Source organism: Lemur catta, chromosome 1, assembly GCF_020740605.2.
Source record: "Lemur catta isolate mLemCat1 chromosome 1, mLemCat1.pri, whole genome shotgun sequence".
Taxonomy (NCBI): Eukaryota; Metazoa; Chordata; class Mammalia; order Primates; family Lemuridae; genus Lemur; species Lemur catta.
In genome coordinates, this window is record NC_059128.1 from 99,252,998 (window position 1) to 99,275,067 (window position 22,070).

General features: G+C 52.0%; 1 long non-coding RNA gene across 1 annotated transcript; it reads left to right on the forward strand.

The window, feature by feature from the left end:
- The first annotated feature begins 263 nt into the window (after positions 1-263).
- Positions 264-7,931, forward strand: LOC123623544. The gene is made up of 3 exons (XR_006729892.1): positions 264-472; positions 2,990-3,739; positions 7,689-7,931. It is a non-coding gene; the product is annotated as an uncharacterized LOC123623544 (long non-coding RNA).
- The last annotated feature ends 14,139 nt before the right edge of the window (positions 7,932-22,070 follow it).

Genomic DNA, 22,070 nt, shown 5'->3' on the forward strand with positions numbered 1-22,070 from the left:
TTGAGCATTCTCAGAATCACTCGGCCTTTTCAATGATTCATCAGCCGTGCTGATGCTGTTGTGTGGTTCACATTATCGCTGTAATTAGCTGACGCTTCTCAAGTGAAAACCCAGCTCCAACCTGGGTGTTTCAAAAACAGCACTAGTTACTGTGTACCCAGGTAGATGGGGTCAGCATACAATAACTCCCTGTTTTCCTGGCTTGTAATAATTAACCCCTTCTATCAGGGGACTCAGTCTAATTGTCTTTCCTGTACACAGTTGGTAACTGTGAGTGCAGGACGGGGTGAGAAAGCGGGAATGCAGGAGGGAACCGCTTTTTCTATTTCAAGGGCCGGTGTCTTCAGAGGCAGCAACGTGGCGTGTGCTGAGAGATGTACCGTGTGCTGGGAGATGATGTAACAGCGCAGTATCAGGCCAGCCCTTCCACAGCCTGGGGACTTAGTCTTCCGAAGGGGGGCAGTCTCTGCAGGTGAGGCAAAGCAGGTACTTGGTGAGGGATTTCCGGGATCCTCGGCCCCAAAGTGGATTAGGTGGGATTAGAGACCCACTCTGAGCTGTCTCTACCTGCACCTTAATCCACTCGGGGGCTGAGGCTCCCAGAACTCCTTACCAAGTGCATGCTCACTGGGCTGCCAGCTCCCGGGCCTTCCACCTGAGGGCTGGAAGGGGTGCCTTTAGATGGCGGGGCACCCGCTTTTACCCCATCTGCCAGGTCTGCAGAGCAGCCTGGCATCTTCTCTTCTGAGAAAGGAGGTCTTTGCCCAGTGGAAGTGCGGGTAGGGTCTGTAACCCTGGGATGATCGGGAAAGGGGCTACGGTGTGCATGTGACCTATTTTCCTGCCTCCAGGGTGGTGGTGGGGGGGAAGAATCCTTGTTTGACCCTTGAAAGGAGCAGTCTTTTTATTTAACAAGTTCTCCCCTTTTTACCATTTCTTCTTGGTTCATGGCAACGAGCCTGTGTGCTCCTGTCCCTTGTAGCGGAGAGTGGGAGGAAGGCAAGCCTGGGGTCCGATGGGAGCCTCTGGCTGAGCTCTGTGTGGCACGTGGGGCGGTGGGCAGGCCCTGGGCCCGGGAAGCGGGGTGGCTGCGGCTCGACTCTCACCAAGTGTGAGACCTTGGCTAAGAGACTTCTCGGTTGGGGGGCATCACTGATACCACATCTTCCAGGCCCATTTTCCTTATTTATCCAAATGTTAGGCCATGCAGATTTGAGAAATGTAATTACCTCTACTTAACCCAACTCATAAATGACCCCTGTGTCTGCGTGTTTCTCTTGTTTACAAAGCAAATAGTTTTGAGATAGACGTTTCCAGTGAGGGTGGGTGAATCATTAGGTTGAGAGGAAGCGTGTCAACACAGGGACAATTTACTTTCTTGTTTCTAACTGTCACAGAGAAACCCTAATTAATAACTATTTGGTGAGGGGAGGTGAATTGGGTCACCATCCGCTCCACTTCTAAGGCAAGCTTGAACTTCTCCCAGACAACCTGTCATTGGTTTCGCCTTGGAAGACTCAGCCTGACCCGCCTGTGTCCATATTGTCACAAAAAACCTGTACAGCCACTCCTCTGTGACCTTGGGCAAGTCCTTTCCTTATCTGGGCTTCCGCTACACCATCTATAAGCGGAGGGGAATAGACCAGCCCATCTCTGTGCTGCAAACTTTGTCTTCAAAGCCCGCAGCCTTCTCCCGGGGCCGAGGGCAGGGCTGCCGGTGGGCGCAGGAGGAGTGGTCCTTGGAGTGGTCCCCCTGCGGGGAGGCCAGTCTGAGCGGCTCTCACGGGCCACGTGCTTGAAGCTAATGCATGGTGGAGCCTCTGTGCTGACCCAAGGCCCTGGGAAGGCTGGTGGGCTTCCACAATGGCATCCCCCAGAGTCACATTTTGGCAATGACAGCTTGTTCTCATTACGGTCTGTCCAGCTCATGTTGATAACTTTGAAATAACTTTGAGAGTCTCCACCATTTCCTGAGGGCTTGCCATGGGAGCCGTGTTACAGTGAGGAGACACTAGTAGCCTATGTAGTCTTTATAGCAATCCCTTCAGGGGTATTATTTCTATTTCACAGGGAATGTGTTAGAGTTCAGAGAAGGTGGGTAACTTGCCCAAGGCCACACAGTGAGTGCGTGTCAGAGCTGGGATTCTGCCCCAGGCACTCGGCTCAAGCCCAAGCTCTTAACCACTTTGCCTACATCCTTCCATGAATGTAATCTTTAAGCTGTGGCTGTTCTGGTAAGCCCCTGCTTAAAGATCCATCAAAATCAATGCCCCCTTCTCTGAGCCACAGCCTGCTCTGATTCTTGTCCTCAGGAGACCAGATGCCAGGAGGGTGAGATGGCCCAAAGGGTTTCCAAGTGTCCTTTGTTCTCCTTAAAGTGCAGTGCCCGGTCACATCCTGGGGTTACCCCTGCTGTTCATGGCCTCTGGCTTTCCTCAAGGAGGAATTGCGGACCAGTGGTGACGTCCAGTCACAGTCCTCTCACTTCACTGGGGACACCAAGGGCAAGTATTTTTTACCCTATTCTTTTACCAAAATATTAAAAGGCAAGCAAACATGGTCTTTAGACTTTTCAAGGAATTTACAAACACCACGTATTCCCTTCCCCCACCCAGCTTTTGGGAAAGGACACCCCAGTTCAGGTAGTCATTGCCCAGCACCACAGGTGACAACCACAGCCGTGGTCCGTCCCATTGCAACATGGTGATGTCACAGGGGCATCGCTCAGGGCTGCCAGCACATATCCTGACTCCTTACACTGGGGCAGTGTTTCCTGGCTACAGAGTGTGCTCCTGCCCTGGCGTGGGCTTGTCTGGCCTGAGCCTGAGTGTGCCCGGCAGGGACTGCGTCCACTTCCCAGATGAGCAAGTGGAGGGCCGGGGAGGAGAAGACGGAAGGTCCGGCCAGTCAGAGCCAGGTCTCAGGCATGGACAGCTCAGGGGTCAGGGAAAGCGCCTTCATTTTTGGATTTTCTTCTTTTCCCCTGTAGCCTCCTGACCAATGTTCAGAAGATTTATCTCTTCCTCGCTTGGGACTTTCACCCAGCACGTTTCCACGCGAGGCAGCTGCCTACAAGAAGAACAGAAAAGTCCCAGCTGGGCTTATGGGGAATGAAATAAGTCCCAAGCCTCAATCTCTCTGAAAAGTTGTTATTAAATTCTGTGCCTGGCCCTGACCTGGATTTAAAGATTTGCAAAAAGACAAATTCCAAACAGATGCCCATTAGGGCCTGACAGCCGCAGCTTAAAGATAACATTTACATTCTGCCGGGGTTTGTATCTCTCTGTTCCCCACTTGGCCCCTCTCCTTCCTCCAGCGGGATCAATACCTCGGCTGAGGTCACGTGGAGGTGGCCACATTCTTTTAAGCTGTTTGCTCAGTGCTGGGTTTGCTCTGCTAACATGCCCGGCTCTTCTCCAACAGCCCTGTTTGCCCAGCATTAGGGCTGTTTGCCGAAACACCTAGCCCAATCCGAGGGGGCTCAGCTTTCCAAACAGTTGGTCCCCGAATCTGTCAATCAATAACACCAATTGGGTTCCTCATACGAACAGCAAGCGTGGCCAAGTCCAATATTTGCCCAAGCACCGCCCCCTCCCGCTGCACCTGACTGTCTCTCGGCTTGACGAGGAGGACCATGGCCAAGCGCACGGGCTGCTGGGAAGACACGATGCCGGCAAACGGGGAGCCGATTCCAGGAAAGAAGGGCACATGAGCAAACATGATGGCCCCTTTATGAGAGGTAATTTACTGAAATGCACAGCGATTACCTGCTCATCCAGCCCTGATGTAATTAAAAATGGCAGGCTCGGGGCTCTGTTTTCCCCAGTGCTGGCAAAGGAACCAGGGTTTCAACTTGTGAAGCTTGAGGTTGGATGGAGGGACTGGCTGGCACTCAGGGGTGATCAGAGGGACATGAGGATACCGTCAAGCCCGTGAAATCAACTCCTGAAAACGAAAGGACACAGAGCAAGAGAAAAGATAGCTTAAGAAGAGGGTCACGTTGGATGGGTGGGTATAGGCTTTCCTTTTGGGGCGATGAAAACATTTTGGAACTTGTTAGAGGCGTTAATCGCCTAACATTGTGAATGGACTAAAATGCCACGGAATCGTTCACTTTAAAATGGTTAATTTTATGTTATGTGAATTTCACCTAAAGAAAAAAGAGTGAATCCCAATGAACCCAGGACGTTTACATTTCAGAGGCTCTAATGCCTAACTCAGGGCTTGGCTTAGAGTAAGTGCTTAATAAATGTTTATTGAAAGAACAACCTAACATTTGCACAGTCAACAAAGCTCTTTGTTATCCATTAGCTCATGTCAGCCTTAAAGAACCCTCTGAGGTGGGCAGAGGTAAGCATTCTCGCATTGTAATGGGAAACTAAGGCTTAGAGAGGAGCGTGGTTTGCATAAAGTCACGTAGCTAGTAGTGGCCATGCTGGGATTCGAACCCAAAAGACTCTGGCTCCAAAGTCTTGTGTGTAAAACTACAAGTATTTTGCCTTCCTCATGGCTTCCAGGAGGAGAAAGTGATAAATAAAGAAATAAAGGAATTACAAATATTTCCTTCCCCCCCTTTTTTTTTAGGGTATTTATTACTAAAAATGTTTTAAAACTGGGCTGTCGAGCAAAGCCACTCCATCTCCCCACTATTGCTAGCACAGTGCTTGATCAATATTTGCTGATTTGTTCCGTGGCAGCTGCAGAGCCCTGCCCCTGGTTGCTGTGGTGACTGTCCAGAGCACAGCCCAGGCAGCCTGAGTAGCAGTGAAGCCAGAAGACTCTGGCTGCTCAGGGTCTGTGAGGAAGAGCAGGGGTCTGGGTGTGGTGACTCCAGAAGCCTTTGCTGGGTACACAGCGTCCTCTGCAAATCCATGGCACCGTGGCAGGGGAGCCTGGTGGTGGGCGGGCCATCTCTCCAGTGTCACCTGTCAGTCTAGGTGGGGTGGTGGTTGCTGAGAGGCTGGATCAGACCCTGGGGGTGACGTGGATGTGACACAGATGTTGGAATCACACAGCTTTTATTTCCATCTCTGCTCGTTTCTCTTGTGAAATTTTAGTATAGTGCTTTAGTGTACGCGGGTAATCGTTTGCAATATGGGATAGTAAGGCCCACCTTGTGGGCTTGTGTGGGTGAAGACAGCTAAAGAGCTTGGAAGCACCCAGCACAGTGCCCGGCACGAGGCAGAAGCTATGGAAGACGCGGCTTTCCCATACTCCACCTTGGAGAGACCCAGAATAACAAACTTCACAGCTTGGGGGTGGAGGTGGCTCAGAGTAAATGCCTTCAATGGGCTCAGTGAAATCTCTGGACGAGAATCCTTTCTGGGATGGGAGCTGGGGTGAGGGGTGGTTGCTGGGGAGTGTATAAAGGAAGACGGTGACTTTGGGAGGGGGGACTGGCTGTGCGGTGACCTCTGGTTGTATGTAGCATAATGGGGGAGGAGGGAACAGGGGTGAGAAAGAGAGCTGAGAGAACCCCAAAGGCCTCACACTTTTGCCAGGCGTCTGGCTGGTGGGCACTGGGGTAGGGAGGTTGGGACAGAAGTCCTCATCCTTTAGAAGTGTGGGGAACGCTACAGTGTGCACGCTCCTTTCACTTCTTGCATCCATCCTGTCTTTCTAGAACCCCACAGCCCTGGGCTCAGGACAGAGCACAGAATATGTAGGGCCCAGTGCAAGAATGAAATTCTATGACCCCTTGTTCAAAAATGATTAAGAATTTCAAGATGGCCACAGCAGAGCATGAAACCAGGCATGTGTTCCTTTGAGGACAAGGCCTGAGAGGCTGTCCAGGTCACCTAGAAGTGGCCTAGTGGCAGGTGTCACCTAGCCTCCCAGCGGGCGTCTTGTGGGGGCTGTGTGCGGAGTCGAAGCAGGGAAGCAGGACGGGTAGGAGGTGACTTCCTCCAGGGGGTCTTGCCCGTCTCCCCAGCAGAGAACTCCAGTAGGCCTCCTCCCTCATCCCACGGAGACAGACAGAGCTGGCCCCAGACACACCTGGGTCTCCATCCTGGCTCTGCCACCGAGAAGCTGTGTGACTTGGGATGGGACACTTAACTCCTCAGAGCCTCTGATTCCTCCTGTAAAATGGAGCAGATACTTTGCTCTTCAGGTTGCTGAGGGGTTAAATGAGAGGATGCAAAGGAGCCTGGTGCAGTGCCGGACACAAAGTCGGCACCAGCTAACGTGAGTGCCCCTCGTACCCATGGTCACCATCATGGCTCTCATACCAAACTGAACCGGACCAAGTCCCCCTGTGCTCCAGAAGGGGTTTCAGTTGGCTTATAAGAATCTCCAAACAGGAAAAAAACCACATGGGTTGAAAATTCAAATGCCTTCAGGGTCTAAGCAAGAGAGTGGATAGGAAAGAAATAGTCCCCTGGGCAGTGCTTAGGGAGTGGTGGGGACTGTGGTAAACTGGAAGTTTTGTGCCCCACCCAAAGCCACTGCAATTCAAAAGAAAAAAATTAAGCAAAAGGATTCTATAAGTTAAGTAGGCTGTGGAAGGTCATTTTGAAACCTTTGAAAGACCAAGTTAGTTGAAAATGGGGAAAGGAAAGGTATACTTTAGGCTGACACACCAAGGAAAGAAATTAAAAAGCCTGAAGATCCTGCAGGGTGAGCTATAAATACGAATTTGTGCAAAGCAACAAGTGCAACATACTCCGTCACCTGCTTCTCATTGTCTAAAAAGGAAAAACACCCCGTGTTTCCTGTTAGCCAGCTCTGAAGGACACCTTTGGGGGCTTCATTTAGGGTATCTTGACCTGTGTGCTAAGGGTGGGGAAGTGGCAGTGGTCCTCCCTGTACAGGCAGGGAGCAGGTGGAGAGTTTTAAAAGAGCAATAGGTTTGAGTGGAACCTGTGTCCCTTCACTGCCATCGTACCTGGCCATTGTCAACAATGGCAGTGGTGAGACACTCCTCTACGAAAAATCTTCCCTTGGCCCAAAGTGTAGACAGTTGTAGTACTGCGGAGTGAAATGATAATAAATATATAAGCTTCACATTAGGGCAGTTCTATTGCTTATCGTTTAATAAACGTTTCATTGTACGTGGAAGTTACTTTGGGGAACTACTAGTGATAGCATTGGCTCCTGAAAGACAGGCCCACCCACATGCGTTCGACAGTGACTTTCTCAGGGAACAGAACTGTCCCCTTTAGGTGGGGCACAAGATCTAAAAATCACATTCTTTTTGGGTACAGTTTGTGTCTGGTATCTGGTCTGACATATGCTTGCATTTAAATAGTAGATGCAGAAGGAGCAACGATAGCACAGTGATTGTAAAGATGAAAAAAAGTACCTCGAGTTACCTTACCCATTCTAGGTGACCACTGGACTTGATTTTTATTGAAAATTTGAAAGAATGAAACAGAGTGTTGACTGTGACGCATAATATTTTGTTTAGTAAGCGTATAATTTAGTTCATGCTGGAAATGTTTTACTGAATTCCAATAATGTTTTTAAAATTGAAACTTCCTTTTTAAGATGACAACATAATCCAGACAATGGATTTATTAATAAATTGTACCTTTTGCTGGCATTTTGTGTTTATTAACTATTGGTTATTGGATAATTATTTACATAAATTATTATTATATCAGACGGTAACCAAAGGATCAAAGTTCAAACTGATAGGTGTATGTAACAGCCGTTGTGTAAAATAATTGTGCTTTGTTGTCCCGTAGGAACTTGGAGTAACTTGCAGTGTCTTGCAGTATTGTGAAACCAGCAATTTTTTCACAATTCTTCTGAATTTCTAAAGAAATTTAAAGTGGGGCACCTGTACCAACATGAAGTGACATGAACTTAGTGGTGCTTACCAACAAAAAATGAAAGGAGTAAAAGAGGAGGAAATTGCAACAACACCTGAATGTATGCAAACATGTGGAATGCCTTCAAAATCATGTGTCACTAATGAAAATTCTGAAGAAATGCCATTGCACTTATGTTATCATTGTTCACTGCATGATTTTTATAGAAAATACTTTTGTTTTATGGAAGAGGGCTGAGTTAAAAAAAAAGATCTGTCTTGGGCGTCAAGCATGATAATTACACCACTGATCCTGCTCCTCTGCTTGGGATACACAGGCAAGGTGCCCAGGTGGGGGGTCTTGGTCTGGAAAAAGGTGTGGAAAAGTCAGTTCCCGTGGGATCCTCTTTCTGAACTGGGCCTGCTCCCTTGAGAAGGGGCTTCTGTTCAGCCTCTCTTGTTGCAAGGAGCAGAAACCCATTTCTGCCGGCACAAGTCAACGGTGATCAGAATCCTGTTCCATGGCTGTGTCCCCGCCTTTCCTGGCATATGACACCGAGGCTGGCGGGTGAGACCCAGGGAATGTCACCAGTCCCTGAGGTTGCCCCAGCTCGATGTAGCCTCTCCTTCCACTTTCAGGTGGTCGTGTTTACAGTGGGGTCACCTAGCAGAGGTGAACAGGTACAAAGTGTCTTCCAAGGCCCTGTGGGAAATAATTATTAATAATTCAGTAGACAAATATGTGTATTAAGTGCCTTCGTTAGGGCCAGGCCTTGTGCTGGGCACCACGGGGTAAAAGTCAGACAAGATTCAGTGCCTGTCCTCCTGGGGGAGCTATGACATATGTGAATGTGACCGGAATTCAAGGAAGGGAGGGAGGAGGCTCAAAGAGAGAGGCAGGTGAGTTGTTAGGGGTGTCCAAAGGAGGTGACAGAACTTTGTCCTGGGGGGTCTCCTGGAAGGGTTAGGGGTCTTTGTGGAACCTGAGACGCTCAAGCAGAGAACATCTTTCGGAGGCTGACATGCTGTGCTCATACCAGCTTTGTGACACTGAGGAGGTGCCTCTTGCCTTCTGGGACTCTGTTCCCTCCTCTGAGAAACTGGGGTGGGGGGCAACAGTCTGACCTCACGTGCTGGCCGCAGTGGGAGGCAGTAAGTCCATGGCAAAGCCCAGCCCCGAGCCGGAGCTAAGAGCTTCATAAAGCGCTGACGTCATGTTCCCAGGATCTCCCACGAGCGTCCCCTTCCTCGGTGGTTCTCGACCCTGACGCCAAGTAGAATCAAGGGCTTAACCCAAACCTTCACTCGGGGAAGGCCTCCCTGCGGGGGCTGAGCTAATTCTGAGCACGTGGTTCTCTGACGCGTGAACCCGATCCAGACTTGGAATACCCCAAGGAGCAAATACTGTGGCCCTTGCGTGACCTTCCTCAAATAGAAAGTGTCTCGGTGGAGCTGTGGAGAGGAGCTGGATGGCTCTCATGAAGTATAAATCATCATTTCTGCAGCTAATAATAATAATAATAATGATAATAATTCCTGGGCTCCTGCCTTGAAATCATAGTCTATCTGTGGGCAACTTTCATCACTCACCCCAGCACTGGTCCGGCACCAAGAATAATAACTTCAGCGCTCCCCACGCCCCAGAGCCTCCTTAGGGCCACGCTCAGGGCTTTCTGGCTTTCTAGACGTGGCACCTGTATACAGGAGGGTCTACTCTGTCACTGCCGTCCACTACTGTTCTGTGTGTTTCAGGGACTTTAGCTAAATCACCTAATTTAATCCCATAGGAAACCTGTGAGGGGGGTCATCTTATCTCCACTTTACTGTGCCTCAGAGAAGGTAAGAGGCTTAGCCAAGGTCACACAGCTTGCAAGAGCCAGAGCTGGGATTTGAACCCAGGCCTGTCTGAGTCCAGAGCCCAAGCTCCGAAGGATAGCCTCTTTGCCATTTGACAGAAGCAGTTCCATCTCTGGGAGCTACAGGCCAAGATGGGCACCACAAAACAGGCTTCTGTGGAAAGGAAAGCATGGAGGCTAAAGGTCTTGACCTAACTTAACGACATGTCTGACGCTCAGCCCCCACCCAGTAAAAACCCGCTCAGTCCTGCACTTGCCTGCAGCCCTCCAGGTTGCGGGGAGCTGCTGAATGAACCAAATGCATTGACACGATTGCAGGGGAAACAGTCTGCAGAGGCTAACGCGCCGTTTGGAGGCATTTGTGAGCACTTTCTGAGACACCCTTTTCCACACCAATAATTGATAGGCTAACCTCAAATTGTTCTTATTTGTTCATTAATGTAAATCCCCCGAGGGCTCGCTGTGCAACTTCATTAGCCTGGATTGAGTCATATATTTTAAAGTAATAAAACTACATTATTTTAAAATTATTTTTTAATGTGGACTTTCCAGCCGTTGACTGCCCTCTTTGATAGATCTGAATTAGTGAGTTTTAATTGTGTGGAAAAAAGCAATAAAATGATCATTACTGAAATGACGGGATGCCTCCTTTGCGCTGGGCACAGCGTATGCCTCGCCCCGCTCAGCCTCGCGAAGTCCCGCAACGTGGCGCCGCCGCCCTCCCCGCGCACGCGCGAGGGACTCAACTCCTTGCTCACGGGCGGTGGAGCCCGGACTCGAGCCCAGGCTCATCGCCTCTGTTGGGGCTCAGAAAATGACACCCCGAATATGGCGCTTTGCCACGCTGCACTAAGGAAGCAGCCTCAAGGTCTGTCTGACCTCCACCTCCCATCCGTCAATGCTTGTCTCTGCCCAAGCACAGGATGAGGCCGGCCTCTGAAGGTCCCCTATCTACCTAGAAACCCGACCCGCCGGAGAGCAACGAAATTGCCTTGGATCCCCTGCCCCTGAAATTTCATTAACCAGAGAAGATTAAAACTCATACAACAGAGGAAGAGACTGAAAATTAAATACCACGCCTACAGCTCATATGAACTTTGTCCCAAATTATTGTCAGTTCTCAAAGGGAATTATTTACCAATCATTGTCTGAGCACTGGGCCCATTCATTCCCCCTAAAAATCATTCACTACCCCTAAAAACGGCCATCTTTCTTCCAGCTCCCGTCCTCTGATGAAGAAGGGTAGTAAGGCTCTGGCCTTCACGGGGGTGTTGGGTAATCCCGCTCCTGATCTGTGCTCACGCGTGCTGAGTCCTTTTGTATGCCTTTTCTCACATTCACCTGCCTAAGTGTAAGGTCACTTTCAGGGAGTCTTCAGAGGGCGGAGGGGAAGCTTGTGCTTGGCCCCTACGCCTCCAAGGCCGAACTCTTTCTGCAACAGCTCCTGTACGCAGTCAAGGTGTGAACATGATATGGTGCTGAGTGAGGCTGAGTCTTTGGGCCCAGAAAACCCAGGTTATTAAAAATGGAAAAGTACGAAGAGAGGAGAGAAATCAAGACACGCCAGGGTACACTTAAGACTTCCCATTATGTATCCTCTCAAAATTGACCACTCCTGTGGACCAGGCAGTCCCCCCCTGAGTGCCAGGTGGGCACATAAAGACAAACGAGAAGGAGTGAGATGGTCAATTCACATGTCAACTCGCATAGGCTATGGCTACTGGTCCTTTTGTCAAACACCCGTCTAGATATTGTGGCCACGGTATTTTTTAGATGAGGTTAGCTCTTAATACAGTAAAGCAGGTTATCTTTCATAGTATGGGTGGGCTTTAGCCAATCAGTTGAAGGCCTTAAGAGCAAAGATTGAGAGTTCCCCCCAAAAGAGGAATTTCTCCTTAAAACTGCAACGTAGAAACCCGGCCTGGGTTTTCCAGCCTGCTGCCCGGTGGAATTTGAACTCAAGACTACAACCTGCACCATTAACTCCTGCCTTAAGTTTTAGTCCGCCAGCCTGCCCTGTGGACTTCACACTTGCCAGCTCCACAACCGTGCGAACTAATTCCTTCAAATAAATCTCTCTGACTCTGTCTCTGTCTGCGTGTGTACACACATGCATACAAGTATACACACATGTAAGAGTGTGTGTATATACATGCTGTTGCCCGCTGGTTCTGTTTCTCTGGAGAGCCCTGACTAGCACAGCTGGAGACGTGCACCCTTCCCCCAGAAAGCTCACGTATCACTGGGGGTGACAGTACTGAAGGCGGCAGTTACGGGGGGGCCTAGGTAATGTGGGAGCCGGTGTCCTTGTGAGTAGCGGTAAGAGCAGGCTACAGGTTAGGGACTTCCAAGCGAAAGTTGGGAGTGTGGGACACAGAGACGAAGGAGGTTCAACCAGGCCCCACCGTCCACCCGCACTTAACGTAGAGTCTCTTGCCCCTACGTCTTTTTTTTTTTTTTTTTTTTTTTGAGACAGAGTCTCACTCTGTTGCCCGGGCTAGAGTGAGTGCCGTGGCGTCAGCCTAGCTCACAGCAACCTCAAACTCCTGGTCTCAAGCAATCCTCTTGCCTCAGCCTCCCAAGTAGCTGGGACTACAGGCATGTGCCACCGTGCCTGGCTAATTTTTCTATATATATTTTTAGCTGTCCATATAATTTCTTTCTATTTTTAGTAGAGACGGGGTCTTGCTCTTGCTCAGGCTGGTCTCGAACTCCTGAGTTCAAACAATCCACCCGCCTCAGCCTCCCAGATTGCCAGGATTACAGGCATGAGCCACCGCACCTGGCCCCCACCTACGTCTTGAAAGATCTGCTGTTTATTTCCTTATTCCAACAAGTATTCGCTCTAGAAGGGACCTCAAAACAATAAAACACAACTCTTTCATTTTATGGATGGGGAAAACAAGTCTTCGAGAGCTTTCTACCAAAAGTGACAGAGGTACTGGGCCATGGTGACCAGGAGTATTTATCCACAGGGCTCATAGCAGCTGTTCATACGCATTTTATTTAAGTGTGCCTTCCTATGCCATGATAAAATGAATTATAGGATTGTTACCAAACTTGATTCCTTTGAGAAAGAACCAAAGGAGCTAAACCAAATGACTCTCAGGGACTGATCTGCAAATGCCACTCCTGGGCTGTGCAGGCTTCAGTCTGCAGTCACCCTTGTCCAGCCCCAGCCCCCGGGGCAGGGTGGCTCTGCAGCCTGGCAGGATCCGCAGCTGCAAAGTTGTCTCCAGAGTGGTCCCAGAGAGCCTCTTCCTGGAATGGGAGAAGTGTCTGTAGCCACAAGAGCTGAAATCAAAGGGGCTTCTAGTTATGTAGAAAATTCAACTGCCCAGAATGTGGCCGGAGAATCGATTTCTCCTCTGGAGTCCTTAGGAAGCATGGAGACCACTCTCACTCTTATTTTTTATTACCTCTGTGAAGGGACCAATGTCCTGTGGGGAACACTGGCTCATGCCCTCTCATCCTCCTCTCACTGCTACTGGAGAGTGGTGACATGAAAGTGGAGATTATACCCATTTTACAGAAAGAGAAACTGAGGCACAGAGGAGCAACTAGCAGCTAGCTTCTGATCCTGGACTACACCTGTGGCAAATAGGGAAAGCAGTGCTAGGAGGAGACACCTGCAGACATTGGCCCTGGGAAGCCCTGGTCTGGCACTGTGAGAGGACAGGGCACCACCCAGCCCGGACTTGCAAATTAGAACCAGCCCAGCTGCTCCAAAGACACCCAGGACAAGGGACAGGTGCATATGTGGACAAGCTTTAAAATAATGACTTTTTTCTCTTTTTACAGTTCACTGAGATCCAATGCAACCCATTGCGTGAATGCTCTGTGACCTCTGTCCCCCTCTCCCGGGAAAGTGAGGGAGGCTTACACCGTAAGTCTATTCTTGCTGACTCTGCCATCAAAGGTGCTCCCCTGGGGAATGAGGATTGTAGCCGTCAGCCAGAGGGGGCGGAGAGACACCATCTGCTAAAGTAGAAAGGGCATGGGTCTGCATACTTGGATTTTAATACAAATCATTTTTTTCTAGCTGTGTGACCTTGGGTAAGTCGTTTAACCTCTCTGAGTCTCAGTTCCTGCCTCAGTAAAATAGAGGCAGTAAGAATAACTACCCTTTAGGGGCTATCAGTAGCTTCACATGAAATAATAAATGTGGCCATGCTTTTAGATTGTAAACTACTACACCCACATTCACTGTCTTTTTTTTTTTTTTTTCCTGATATGTCCTAAAGGAGATGGGGGAAAGGAAGTTTCTAGGATTGGGAAATTTTACTTTCTCTAATCTTTTCTTGTTACAGTGAGACTAGTTGGCAACTAGTCTAATCAGTTAATCCCAAAGCACAGAGGGTAAGGAAGCCAGATTTGGGTTAGGGAGTGAGAGTGGGCAGGGCACGAGGGGGATTGTCCTCTTAGCACCCACAGACGACCGTGATGAGACCCTCGAGGAACTCAGGAGGAGGGTCCTAGGGGACAGGGCAGCAGGGTGGGGGGCAGCCAGGTGGGCAGTGGGTGGAGTCAGGGCTGTCGTATGGGGAAATGCCCTTGGTCACCAAAACCCGTGCTGGGGCTTCTGAGCACAAAGACACAGGGACGGTGCCACTCCCTCCTGAGATGTGACTGTGGCTTTGGAAACATAATGAGATGAATACACACACAGGTCTTAGACCTTCGCAGACCAGCAGCTAGAGAGGTGGGTGGGTAGAAGGAAAGATAGAGTTTTTCAAGGGAAGAAAAAACCCACAAAAAAAACAACAAGAAAACAAACACAAAAAAACCTAAGCCAGCATTTTCATTCCCCGGGGTTGAGAAATGTGGGCTGCAATGGTTTTGCCATCGCCGGGGCTGTGCCTGAACCATGCGGGGCGGGGAGGTGGGTCGTGCGTACCTACCCAGCACGGCCCCACGCAAGTCCTCAGATGAGAGTTTTCCACTAAAAATGACCCGAGCATTCTGGTAACAAGAGTTGTCATTCAGCGTAGGCCTTGACTCATTCCTCCCATAGAGGAGAAAACAGAGTCAGCAACGGAGATTAGAACTGACGTCTAGGTAGACCTTGAGTGCCCCGCCCTCTCCCTTCTCTCCTCCCAAAATATTTTCCCTTTTGGTCTCTCACTGCCTTACATTTCACTGTGACAGATGTGTCCCTGTGGTTTTGTTGTCTCCGGGAGTTCTCCATACAAATGCAAGAATTCCTCGGAGGGGCAGGAAACAGTCCCACCTGGGACCCCGGCTCCTTTGGATGGTGTGGGAGGGGCCTAAAGGGGTGAGCAAAGGAGCAGGCCAGGGACGGAGATTATTGCGCCCACTTTACAGATGAGGAAACTGAGAGAGGAACAAAGAAAGCAATTAGCAGTTTGAGATGGGGGTCGGCTGAACCTCACTTCTTCATCCGGAGTTGTGTATTTTCTTCAGAGTCCATTCAAGGGCAACTGCAAGCTCTTTGTCGCAGAGCAATCACTTATTGTCTTCCCATGCGTACTCCCCGCAGCCCGGGATGGGCAGGCAGCACGGGGTCTCTCCAGCTTCACCCATTTCAAGAGGGCCTGTTCGTAAGCCAGACAGAACTGAGGCTGTGTGCCTGTCCTGATCATTAACTGCGCCAGTTGGGAGTCTCTCTCTCTCTGTTTCTGGAATTTGAACTGGGACCCTGAGCTGTTGTCACTCAGCGATTCAGCAGACTCAGGAGTGAGCTGGCCATTGCAGAGCCACACCCCAAGGTGCTGCTGCGTAAGGAGAAGCTCAGGAAGCCAGACAGGCGGGGGAGCTGGGAGCACAGGCGCAAGAGAGCCCATGGGAAGGAGAGGTCCCCAAGGGGAGTGGCCAGAGCTGCCTGATCCTGGACAAGCCCCACGCCTAGAGCAGGGACCCTTAAAGTCTGCCGGGTGGGGTGTCGGGGTTGCAGGGGAGCAGTGTCTGCTGGTGTGTATTTCCCGCTTTTCTGTTTTCCCACTGTGTGTGCTGACTGCCATTCTCTTGCCCTGGTTGTACGACGGAATATTGAATTTTAGCGGGAATCAGATGATTGGAATTCTTAGGTTGTAGGTCTCTGGATCAAGAGGTGCCACATCTATGTGTGAAACAGGGATTACTCAGTGGAGACCCCGACATTCCACCCTGAGATCCTGTACCTGAGAGTGATGCTGTGCACGGTGGGGTGGTGGTGGTGGTGCTTGGGGCTGCGCTCCTCGGGGAGGGATGAGTGTATTTGCTTGCAGGAGGGTGAATGCGCCGAGCGCTGGGAACCGTGAAGGGCAGGCGTCGGTGGTCATGAGCATGCCCTCCCAGGACCCCCAGCTCCCCGACTCCCGGGCCCCTGGTGGCCCCCATTGCACACCCTGCCCCTTTTGCTCGGGAGGGGCCACGTGGTACATCTGGCCGAAGAGCTGTGAGTGGAAGGCTTAACGGTCCACGTGAGGCCCTTGGCCTCTTGCCCTTGGTCACCGTAGCTGCCAGCATGCCAGATGGTGGTGGCGGCTCCCTCAGCTGGATCGTGGAGAGAGGAAACACGGAGCAACCCCGCCAGACCATGCGTGAGGGACACGGAGCCTGTCCAGTGAAAGCAGCCTTGGTTGTTGTGAGCCAAGTCGCTTTGGGGATTGCCTGTTACTGTGACGGACCCTGTGTGTTCTGATCTGTAGCATCACAGTTTTCCTGGGTCCTTTTGGAAAGTAGACAGAGGGGCTGCTCCTAGCTGGTGACACTCCCCAGGTCTCCCTGCCAGCCCTGGTGCCATCTTCCAGGCTGTGGGACAGGAGTGCCAGACAGCAGAGGGCACCAGAGGCCTGTCTCTGCGTTCCCCTCCTGGGTGCCGCCGCCGGGGTTGGTGGTGCTAAGGTTGCTGGCGGGGTAGGAGGGTGGCACGTGGGCCTTCAGCAGGGGGACGTCTCAGGGCCTGCTCCTCTTTTGTGTCCCTGTCGCGGTGGGCAAGTGGTTGTAAGATGCAGACTCACCCCTCAGTAGAACAGCCGGGCCCAGCGGCCCACGGGCCCCACCATGGCTTCTAGCGAGTTGGCTTCCTCCGGCCCTTTCTCTCTTGGCCTGGCCCTGCCTCCACCTGTCATCTGCCAGGCCCAGATCGGGGCTGAGAGAGGAAGACAGGAGCCAGGACAGAGCACATGGCACAGCCAGCCTGACCCGGCACAGAGCAGTGTGGTTTCAGGCTGTCCCCTGAGGCTGCTTGTCTACACTTCAAATTCCATTATTATGCTTTTGGTCCCTTAGCACCTTGCTTTCATTTCTCTTAAAATGCAGCCTCTGTTTTGGGGGTGCAAGGGAAGGGGTGGAGGTGAGAGAGGGCAAGACTCACAGCAGGTGTTTCCAGGATTTGAGCGTGTCATCAGTACAAAGTTTTTCCTGGGAGTCTGGCGGCCGTGTGATTGCGCTAAGTCCCTTTCCCTCCTTGGGCCTCAGTTTCCTCCTCTGCGAAAATGAGTTTGGGACTGCCGAGCTCTGAGCCGTTTCCAGATTTTGTAACCTAAGATGCAGGTTTTGCTGGTCAGGAACGAGGAGACAGCCTGGCCCTGGGGGGAGTAGGGGAGGAGCAGGAGGGGGCTGCCACTGGGGTTCCCGGCTGGACTGTGACACTTTGCCAGGAGTGGTTGCAGTCCCTGTACCTGCTTGCTTTTCTTTAGTGTTGGCGTGTGTTTCCGTATTTACATTTCTCCAGATCACATAAAGACCAAGGTCAGGTTAAGTCCATCACTCCTAACCCTAGTTGGCCCGAAGTCAAACAGAAGAGGTTGCTAATGGCACCTGTGTCTCCCACCCTCCCTCCCTGCCTTCTCTGCGTGTTCCTGGCTCTGGCCCCTTCCTGCCTGAGCAGCAGCCCTAGTCAGGCCTGTCTCCAGACAGCGGGTGGCATCTGGCCGGGCAGTGGGCGGGGGTGCTTCTTTCTGCTGGGAATGCCCCTGCTGATCCTGTCCCCCAGCCTGGCCAGCACTCAGGCTCCCTGGCAGAAGGGCAGCGCCAAGGTCTCCCCTGCAGGAGCCCCAGGCGTTTCGGGTGGTGCCTTCCGGGTAAGGAGTTTGGCTGGATAAGCAAAGCGTCTCCTTCAGTCCTTCACCCTCCGTCCTGCTCAGACCCCAGAAGGCAGGGTTGTAGCACGGCGGGAGGCCACTGCCTGAACTTCCCAGCTCTCCCCAGCGTGTCTGTCCCTCTGGGCTCTAGAGGCCATCAGGGCACTGCAGAGATCCCTGCAGGCCACCCTGGCCTGTGGGAGGTCTTGGGAGGCTGGTCTCTCTCCAGCTGGTTACAAGCCTCTGGGGCCTGGCAGAGGGGTTGGGCGTTTCCCTCATTCTGACTTGTACTGTCGTGTCCAGTCCCTGGCGGACACTTTCTATCCCATCCAGTCCACCTCCCTGGACTACTCATTCATTCATTCGGTCAGTCGGTCACTGGGGCCGGCCGTGGGCATGAGGGCACCAGGGCCTAGACTTACAGAGACAAAGGGACAGAGCGGGTCCCTTCGGGGCTCCGGGTGTAGTGCGGGGGGAGACTTGCACGTGCAGCTGCCAGTTCAGGGTGGCAACTCCCGTGACAATGTGGCACTGGCTGTCATGGGGGCATCGCGGGGAGGGGCTTGGGGACAGCTTCTCAGAGGAGGTGATGTTTGGGCCGAGTGTTGGGGGAAAAGCAGTAAAGTGTCCCTAGACGGGGTGTCTGGGGGGAGAGGACTTCCTGGGAAAGGGCCCATCAGTCTGAGGGGAAAACACGCAGGCAGGCTGGCAGGGTGAGAGGGCGGCGTCCCTTCTGGGATCCGGAGTGTTTGAGCCCCTGGCAAGATAAGGCTGAGGGGAAGAGGGACTCTGGTCGTGGAGGGCCTTGGGGGCCAGGCCAGAGCAGAGGAGGAAGTAGAGAAGCAGCCGTGAGGGGCCCTGGCGGCAGAAGTGATCCACCTGGGCGGCGGTGTAGACCTAGCATTAGGGGGAGGGGGAGGGGAGGCCGACTCATGGGCCCCTGCGCAGGGGGCTGGTGGCTCGGGGCCACCCGCTGCCTACCATGGTGTGCAGAGGGGGCGGTGGTGGGGTGTGGGGCGTGGGTATATATCTAGTTAGTGCTGACTTTTGGTGCCTCTGGCCTCTCAGGGGAGAATGTCAGCAAGCATTTGGTGTGGAGTTTGGCAGGAGCTGTCTCCTGGGGGGTTGACTTGGGCATCATCAGCATTTGGGTAGCATTGGAGTCTCTGTGGTACAGATGCCATGACTGAAGGGCAGCGAGGAGGGTGAGCCAAGCAGGCCTAAGTGGAACTGTGGGTGCGGGGAAGGGAGCGGGCACTGGGGCAGGGTGGGGGGTGGTAGAGGCCGGGAGAGTGCTGTGAAGACGGGGCTGGGAGCAGGGAGCTCTGGAAGGCTGTGTGACCCCTGCAGATGGCAACGACAGGAGAGGCAGGACAGGCAGGACGGGCAGGACAGGCAGGCTGCCTGTCCACTCCCAGCCACACGGCTCTGAGCTCGGAGTCGGGGCTCAGGATCACTGCAGTAAAAATTTTGTTGAATGAACAGCTGTGGGGTCAAAGGAGATGTTTTTGTCTTTAGGATTGGTGGGACTCGAGACTCGAGCCTCTCACCTCTTCCACCTCCCGCCCCCAGAGCGAGTCAGAATCAGAAAGGTCATGGACGGGAGTTTCCAGTTCTTGTCCAGATCTGCACATTACGATCTAACTCAGGGAAAGTGACGAGGCCTGTTCGGAAAGGCAGGAATGCTCCCTGGCGGGGGGTGAGCACTCCTTTCCTCTGGGGGCTTTCCTGGTGGTGAGCAGGGCATTCAGGGGGCTTTGCCTCGCTGCGTTCTGGGGCAAACTCCTCTCTTTGCGAGATCGGGCAGCAGCAGGTCCTAGCTCGTCGACGGCCACTGTAGGGAAGGAGGACTGAAGTAGGAGCCCTGGGGATCCTGTTCCTAGCTCTGCCATTGGCTTGTCCGAGACAGTCATCTCCCTGGGCCTCAGTTTCCCCATCTGTAAAGCAGGGATTCCCATACTACCTTCACAGGGAGAGCCCAAGCATAAGATGGGATAACGGATGCAAAGGTGATATGAAAAGTAAAACGTGTTTTACATCTGCCAGTTTTCTTCATTCAACTTCACTCACTTCCTCGTGCTCGCATTAATTCAACCAAAAATGACGAAGCGCCCACTAGATGCTATGATGACAAAATGCCAAGTGTTCAGGGCAGAACAACTGGGCAGACTTTGTGACAAGAGCCTGCCTTTGACTGTTTGACCCCTGCGCTCACTATATGTGGGGAAGGGGCAGGGGGTCAGCGGGCATCCGTGCCCCTGGCTGGGGTGCGTGGTAGTCAGCGGACTCTGCTGCTTGGGGTTCCGTGATGCCGGGAGTCTCCCCCTCTCTCCATTCCGGTGGGGGAGAGTTTATAGTGAGTAGGGTCAAGGGTTCTTTTCTACTTTGTCATCTCGATTCCAGAGGCTGCCTCACATATTACCTGGCAGTAGTGGCACATCTGCCATTGACGTGGGCAAAGGCCACTGTCCCGAGACATGCGTGTGAGAGGATCACAGGGCAGCTGCAGCAGATTGTCATCAGGAACAGCTCCCGAGTAGGAAGGATTTGGGTTCAACTCAGGTGCATGAACTTGGACAGGTGCTTAGCCTTACTGAGGCTCAACTTCCCCATTTGTACTGTGGGACTCTGAATACCTGCCCCGTGTCCCTCTTGGAGATAGAGTGAGAGTCGCGAGAGAACTTCCTCCCCCTCCTCTTCCACTGCCGTCAGCGCATCCTCCTCGACCTCGCCGGGCAATTGTTGGACTCAGGTGTATCAGACCTAGCAGGTAAAGTGACTGCTGTGCCTCACGTGCCCCTCGGTTATTAGGTGCCAGGATTCGGTGATGTAAAGAGTGTCTCTGCGGCTACTTACTGCTTCTGAATTGTTCATAAAATAGGACAGCTCTGGCGTGGAGGGGAGCGTGGGGAAGCCAGGAGGCTGCTTAAACCCCGCTGCAGGCTGGCATCTCTGGTGGCTCATCGTCCCTCCCTGAAGTCCCTGGGAGTTTATTTAGCTTGTTGCAATTTCCTTGTTAACTCCTCCACGCCACGCACCACCACCCTCCTCACTGTTTCTGAAGACGAACGCTCCAGCGCTTTGCATAGTGGGGCCTTTATCACTGGTCAGAGAAGGTGAGCACACCAGGCAGCAGCAGTAAGCACAGAGACGGGGAAAGCTTCAGAAATCCACAACCTCCTGACACCTCGGGCCCTGGCATGTGGAGGCCCCACTGGACACATTCTTTCTGAGTCAGGCTGGGCGAAGAGGACAGGAGCTAGTGGTTCTGACCTGCTCTGTCATTGCACCAGCAGTTTCAGGGGACTTCTGGACTCATCGACCACTCGCTCGACCCCCTGCCCACCCCAGCACCAGCCTCCTCCTTGAAGTGTGTTCTTAGCATATCCTTACTTGGATCTAAATGCCTGCTGGTGGTCAGTCCCAGTAAGGATTGGCCAATTCCTTGCCATAACTGTATGCTATTACATCTCACGGAGGTCGTAACCCAAAAGCTCCTGTGTCTCAGGGTCATGAAGCATCAGAGCAGGAGGAAGCCTTAAAGAGTATGTGGTCTGTCTGAGAAAAACAAGTGGGTAAAACATTGTCTACATCACACTCCCTCACACAGGAATGGCTTGTCAGTGGTCCCACCAGCCCTCTGGGCCACGGGGAATCTGGAGGCCACAGTGGGATGGTTCAAGTGCAGGGCCCCACACAGGGGGTACGGCACCCATGGCAGGCATCATGCAGATGTTCCGATTTGGGTGGCCTGGCAGAGGATTGAGGGGGTGCAGGGGATGGTGGTGTCTTACAGACTAAGCTTTGAGGTTTAACTTCTCATAAATGACTTCGAAGTCCAGTATGTGCCTCCATTTGCAAACTGGCTGAATTGTTGGTGCTCGAGGCCCGTAGGAGGGGAGGAGATTCGGCCTGGGAAAGTCCTGTCCGTTGCTCAGTGTCTCCTCTTAGTGTGGACGGCCATTCTCCATGGCCATCGGATGCCCAAACTCATGAAATGACGACCAGGAAAGCCACCTGCTGGGGCTGGGGGTGGCAGTGAGGAGGAAGGGGTCATGGAGTATAAGAAAGTGATGATTTTAAGTCAGAAAATACAAGCTTGAGGTAACTTAAAGTTTTCAGGTATATTTTATTTTACCATATGGGATAAGTTATGTGTTGTGCTATGTCTTAGTCCATTTTTCTTCTGCTATAACAGAATACCAGAGACTGGGTAATTTATAAAGAAAAGAAATTTATTTCTCACAGTTCTTGAAGCTGGCACATCCAAGGTCAAGGCCTGGCATCTGGCGAGGGCCTTCTTGCTGCATCATCTCGTGGCGGAAGGCAGAAGGGTGAGAGAGCTGAACTTGCTTTTGTAACAACCTACTCTTGCAATAATTAACCCACTCCCGTGATAATGACATTAATCTGCCCGTGACCTAATCACCTCTT